At 35.4% G+C, this 6,112-nt stretch overlaps 1 long non-coding RNA gene across 1 annotated transcript; it reads left to right on the top strand.

Moving 5' to 3' along the window:
- The first annotated feature begins 371 nt into the window (after positions 1–371).
- On the top strand, positions 372–1,143 carry LOC113353720. Its single transcript, XR_003361485.1, has 2 exons — positions 372–521; positions 705–1,143. It is a non-coding gene; the product is annotated as an uncharacterized LOC113353720 (long non-coding RNA).
- The last annotated feature ends 4,969 nt before the right edge of the window (positions 1,144–6,112 follow it).

The raw sequence follows: 6,112 nt of genomic DNA, 5'->3' as shown, positions 1-6,112 counted from the left end.
GAATGGAAGGAGTATCAGGAGAGTTTTCCGGTTCTTGAATGGAGTAATCCGAATTTCTGCATGGCTTAAGATGGGAAAGGATTCATCAAACACTACCCTGCCAGCATTTCGTGTCTACTATTGAAGTACATGTACATTGAGGGTTGTTTTCAACCTCGTCTCTTGGAGAACTAACTACCTTCCAGATTATCCCTTAACATTTCCAACTAGCTCCCGAGTAGCCTTGAAATTGGAAAACTCAGACAAGAAACGATTTAAAAATAGAAAAATAGGCTTCTCTTAAACCACAAAGTTTCTAGCGGCTAAGAGGGATAATCGCAAGATCATATGTGCAAAGAACAAAATCACTAATTAGTTGTTGGTAACAAAATTTTAAATTCTTCTTCATTAATTACTACTATATTATGCTTTCCAAAATTACTAAATGTTTCTTCAGTCCTAGAACTTTTTATTTCTTTTAGGAAAAAGAAAAAAAGTTTAGCAGGCAGAAGAATTTCGTGGAGTAATTTTGGCCATTTCGGGTGCACAATCTCACTCACGTTGTTTTTATTTTTATATTTTCTCTGCCTGTTTTATTTAAGTGGAATTTAAAGGCACAAAACTGTAAATTTTTATGGTGTTCTGATTCTCTTGTTTTTCTCTTCATTTCATTTAATTTTTTTATTTTTTTAAACAATTTTGATGAGAATTCATATATTTTTCAGACAATATATACAACTGGTGTAAAATCAATGGACGAAAAGCATGATAACATAGCAAAACTCAGGGTACCACCACAACTTGAACTTGATATGCATGCAATCAAAAATCATGAGCACGCGTCGCTGTTGATAATGTCACCCGCAAATCACCGAAACAGACATCATCAAAAGGAGAACGTACTTCGAAGCGCGAGAGTGAATTGCCTGTGTTCCCCTACAACTCATGTTGGTTCTTTTAGGTGCCGGCACCACCGTAATTCCCCTCGACCTCGTGGCAGTGACTCCATTGGTTCGAACCTCTCCGAGCTAGGTGCTAAATCGGGTGGAGTGAGTGATACTGTGCAAGTTTAATGGAAATTTCATTGTGTATGTAATTTGGTTGGAAATTTACGCACATAATTTATTTTAACCCGATTACAGCATTTACTTTTGCCTTTTGGGAGTTCTTGCGTTTTCTTTTTCTTCTTTTGACAATCATTCGGCATCCAATTAATTCAAACGTTATTCGTGCAATGGACAAACATCAGAGAAGCATATACATAAGCGCATTTCTGAAGAGTTTTATGTTTAGGGCATATGGATTTCGAAACGTATTCTGTCCCCTCAAGAAGCACTCTTAAACCTTTTCGTTTACCACTTCTATTTCTGTTCTACATTCTCAAATATCAGGAATGCTATTCATACTTTTTAGCGTGAACATTATTGTTCCATTGATTGAATTGAAGGCCTCGTTCAATAGAAAATTCAAATTTGCATTCATCGACTGGAAAGTTAGTGCGCTCGACATAGAGATATGTAGCCGTTTCTCCATTTTCTATGCAGGCACCAACACACAAGCTGGGAAAGGGTAAAAGATGAATGTTTCAATATATTTACCTTTAAGCCATGAGTGTTTCAAATGAGGCTGGATAGCTACCATTTTATGGTCGAATTTTTTGTATAAACATAGACTAAATACTAGTTACACCGAAGAAAAGAGAAAAAGTCTTGTATCGATAGAACCATACGTGACTCAAAGAAGCGAGCCATACAGAGTTCATACACAAAATTGGTTAAAAGGACCAAAATCAACAATTTCTGGGTGAAAAAGACATCTAGATTTTGATACTGTTTAAATGGACAAAAATGTGAAAATAGTCAGGATGTAAACAGTTTCATCCTACCCATTTTCAAACACTTTTTCTTATTTTTAATTTACACAGGATGCATCCAGTTTCATCCTCGCTATTTTTTAAGTTTAAGCCAGGATGAATCCTGTTTCATCCTTGCTCTTTTTTTTGTGTCAATTTCACCCATACTAATTTTTACTCGTCCATTAGAACCGTGTTTTAAAAATATTTGGACAAATAACCCATTTTCCGGTTTATATACAAGTATCAAATGGACGAACAACACGTGTACCAATCCTAGACACACAACTAAATAACAGAAACTGTAATAATAGTTGTATACAGCTGTAATAAATGAAAATACACTCAATATTTTACTAGCCCCCCGCAAAATGAAGAGGTGCAAGAATCTTCAGTTTGTGTTTAAGAAACTCAAATCGAGGTGCAGAGAGTCCTTTGGTGAAGATGTCTGCAGCTTGATCCAAAGTGGAGCTGTAAATAACCTGTAAAGATTTAGACTGAACTAATTTTATGACAAAATGAAAGTTTAAAGCTAAGTGTTTCATTATACTATGAAGCGCGGGATTTGAATCCAGCGCAATGGAGCTCTTATTGTCACAATCAATAGCTGGAGAAGTTGGTAGAAAAACATGAAGATCTTTGAGAAGTTGACAGAGCCAAACAACCTCAGCAGCTGTAGAAGCCAAAGCCATGTATTCAGTTTCAGTGCTGGATCTGGCAACTGTGGCTTGCTTCTTAGCACTCCAGCTGAAAGGATTTGAACCAAAAAACACACAGTATCCACTTGTGGATGTCTTATCATCAGGACTGCCATCCCAATCAGCATCAGAACAACCTTGTAGAGAAATTGTGATCCTTTGTAAACAAAATTCCATGATCAAGAGTAGATTTAATGTACCTTAAAATTATTTTAGATGCACTTAAGTGATATGTTGTTGGAGAATGCATGAATTGGCACACTTGATTAACTGCAAAGCATATCTCATGCCTTGTCCAAGTGAGATACTGTAAAGAGCCAACAATACACCTATATTCTATAGGATTAGATAATAATTCTCCTTCGTTAGCACTCAACTTGAAAGAAGCAGGACATGGTGTGGAACAAGGCTTTGCTCCAGTTAAGTTTGTCTTGTTGAGTAAATCTAAGGCATACTTGGTTTGTGATAGAAACAACCATCTTTGTTCCTTTTAACTTCCAGACCTAAGAAGTAGTGCATATTTCCTAAGTCTTTGACTGGAAATAGAATAGAAAGATGAGAAATAACTAATGCACAATGAGAAGAATTGTTGCCTGTAATAATGATGTCATCCACATAAATTAATATGATAGTTAGTTGAGAACCAATTTTCTAAACAAAAAGTGAAGAATCTGCAAGAGATGGTATGAAATTCAATTCAATGAAATAAGAGCATATGATAATTTCTCATACCAAGCTCTTGGAGCTTGCTTCAATCCATATAAAGATTTGTTGAGCTTGCACACATAATTTGGATGTTCTGGATCTTAAAATCCAGGAGGTTGTGTCATATATACCTTTTCTTTTAAATCTCCATGAAGAAAAGCATTGCTTAATTTGACAATCAAAGTTAACTGCAAGTGATAGAATTAACCTTATTGTAGCAGGTTTAACAACTAGACTAAAAGTATCAGTGTAGTCCAAGCCTTCTAAATGATGAAAACCTTTTGCAACAAGCCTGGCTTTGTGTTTTTCAATAGTACCATCTGGATTGTACTTGATTTTGAAGACCCATTTACATCCAATTAAGTTTTGAGAAGGATGAGGCGGAATATATATGTCCAAGTATCAGCATTCTTCAAAGCAGTATGTTCTGTGTGCATAGCTTTTTGCCAAACTGGTACTTTAGCTGCTTGAGAAAAACAAGTTGAAGTCTGAACTGCCAGATGAGAAAGATGAGTATAAGATAAAGCATACTTTGTTGCTAGATATACTTTTGGTTTGAAACCTCCACTTTTAGCTCTAGTTTGCATAGAATGACTAGAGATAGAATCACCAGCTGTGGTTGTACTAGATTCAGTAGAAGTAGGGACATAAGTGCAATTATCAGATAAAGATGATTCTGTAATAGTAGTAGTTGAAGAAGCAGTATCAGTAGTAGTAGTAGTAGTAGTAGTAGTAGTAGTAGTAGTAGTAGTAGTAGTAGTAGTAGTAGTAGTAGTAGTAGTAGTAGTAGTATTAGTAGTAGTAGCAGGTGTACCAGATGTAGTAAAAGAAAGAATGTCCATTACAGCAGATGTAAGAGGAAAATCCACTAAGATTGTATCAGTAGATGAAGTATTCTTCATTGTTGAATAAGGGAAATATCCTCATGAAAAACTACATGTATGGATACAAACACTTTTCCATTTGTAGGATCTAAACACCTATAGCCTATGTTTTGAGAGTTATATCCCAGTAAAATGCACTTAACACTTCTTGGTTGTAGCTTATTAGAAGTAAAAGGTTTGATCCATGGAAAGCACAAGCAACCAAAAGATGTTAAAAAGGCATAATCTGGTTCTACGTGAAACAATCTTTTGTATGGAACATCAACGGACAAGGATCTAGTAGGTAACTTGTTAATGATGTAATTAGCAGTTGATAGAGCATCATACCAGTATTCAAAAGATAAACCAGATTGAATCAAAAAGGTCCTAGTAATTTCCAATAAATTCTTGTGATTTGATTCTGCAACACCATTCTGCTCAGGTGTATGTGGGCAAGTAATCTCATGAGAAATACCAGTGTTTACTAAAATAGTCTTCAAGCTATTGTTAACAAATTCTCCACCACTATCTGTCCTTATGACTTTTATCTTAAGATTCAGTAAATTCTCCACATTAGTCTTAAATTGAACAAAGATACTCTTAAAATCTGATTATAAAGTTAAAGGAATACCCAATAAAACTTTGTGTAATCATCAATGATATTGACATAATAGTTGAAGCCATTTACAGAAGTAGCTGGCGAAGGACCCCACACATCCATATGAAGAAGTTGTAATGGAAATTGAGAAACACACATGGGCATAGTGAAAGGTTGCTTATGACACCTCCCTAACTGACATTCAGTACAATGTAGAGATTTATTTGTAAAATCATATACATTTATTATTCTAGACAGTCTAGAAAATGTTTGACATGAGGGATGTGCTAGCCTCCTATGCCAAGTTGTTGTAAAAGCTTTAGCACAATGCCACACAGTGGTAGTTGGTGTTGAAGTATGTAATGTAGGAGTTGTTGATTTTGAAGTAGGTAATAAGTCACATGTCAGTGGATATAATCCATTTTTACTGGGCCATTGAAACAGTATCCTCTGAGACTGTAAATCCTTGACAGTGAAATCAGAAGACGTAAAAGTGAGAGAACAATTATTATCACTGGTGAATTTATGCATTGGAATTAAATTTTGTGTAACTAAAGGAACATGAAGAATGTTGTGTAATCTGAATTGTTGATGAGGAACTGAAATATTAGAAGAAACACAAGTAACAATAGGCATACCTTGTCCATTAGCAGTAGTAATAGACTCACCACCATTGTAAGAAGAAGTTGAAGCAATATTTGAAGCATCAGAAGTAAGATGATGTGTTGCTCCAGAGTCAACAAACCAAGGATTGTGACCAAAAATATTAGTTGTAGCAAGCATTGCTTGGATGTTGCGAGGTGGATCACGACCTTGATAGGAGAAATTCATGAGGTTCCAACATTCATCAACAGAATGACCATACTTGTGACATATTTGACAAGTAGGTCTCTCCTCAGTAACAAAAGAAGAAGGTATTGAAACAGAAGTAGGATGAGAAGGTGGTTGTGTTGGTGTAGGTAATTATAATATACCAGAAGATCTACCAAAACCTCTACCAGAAAAACGACCACCTCTGTGAAAATATTGATTTTAGCTTCTAGATCCTCTACTGTAACCTCTGCCAGATGTAAAAAATGCTCTATTGGTTGATTCAATAGATGTAGCAGTAAGATCGCATTGAATAACTAGTTCTTCACTCATTAAAAGATTATGCAATTAAATACTTGACACTGGAGGACTTCGAATTCGAATAGAAGTAGCAAAAGAACCATATTCAGGACCTAAACCAGCTAAAGTAATAACAACAATTTCATCATCTGTAATAACAGATCCACAAGCAGCAAGTTGATCTGTAATGGTCTTGATCTCAATCGTATAATCAGCAATAGTAGAATTACCTTTCTTGATTGTAAGCAACTTAGTTCCGAGTTCCATGGAATGAGTTGAAGATACACGAGAAAATCTTACAGAGATT

Source organism: Papaver somniferum, chromosome 2 (assembly GCF_003573695.1).
Source record: "Papaver somniferum cultivar HN1 chromosome 2, ASM357369v1, whole genome shotgun sequence".
In the NCBI taxonomy this organism is placed as follows: domain Eukaryota; kingdom Viridiplantae; phylum Streptophyta; class Magnoliopsida; order Ranunculales; family Papaveraceae; genus Papaver; species Papaver somniferum.
The sequence above is the reverse complement of the archived record's forward strand: the minus strand, read 5'-3'. Positions and strand labels throughout refer to the sequence as shown.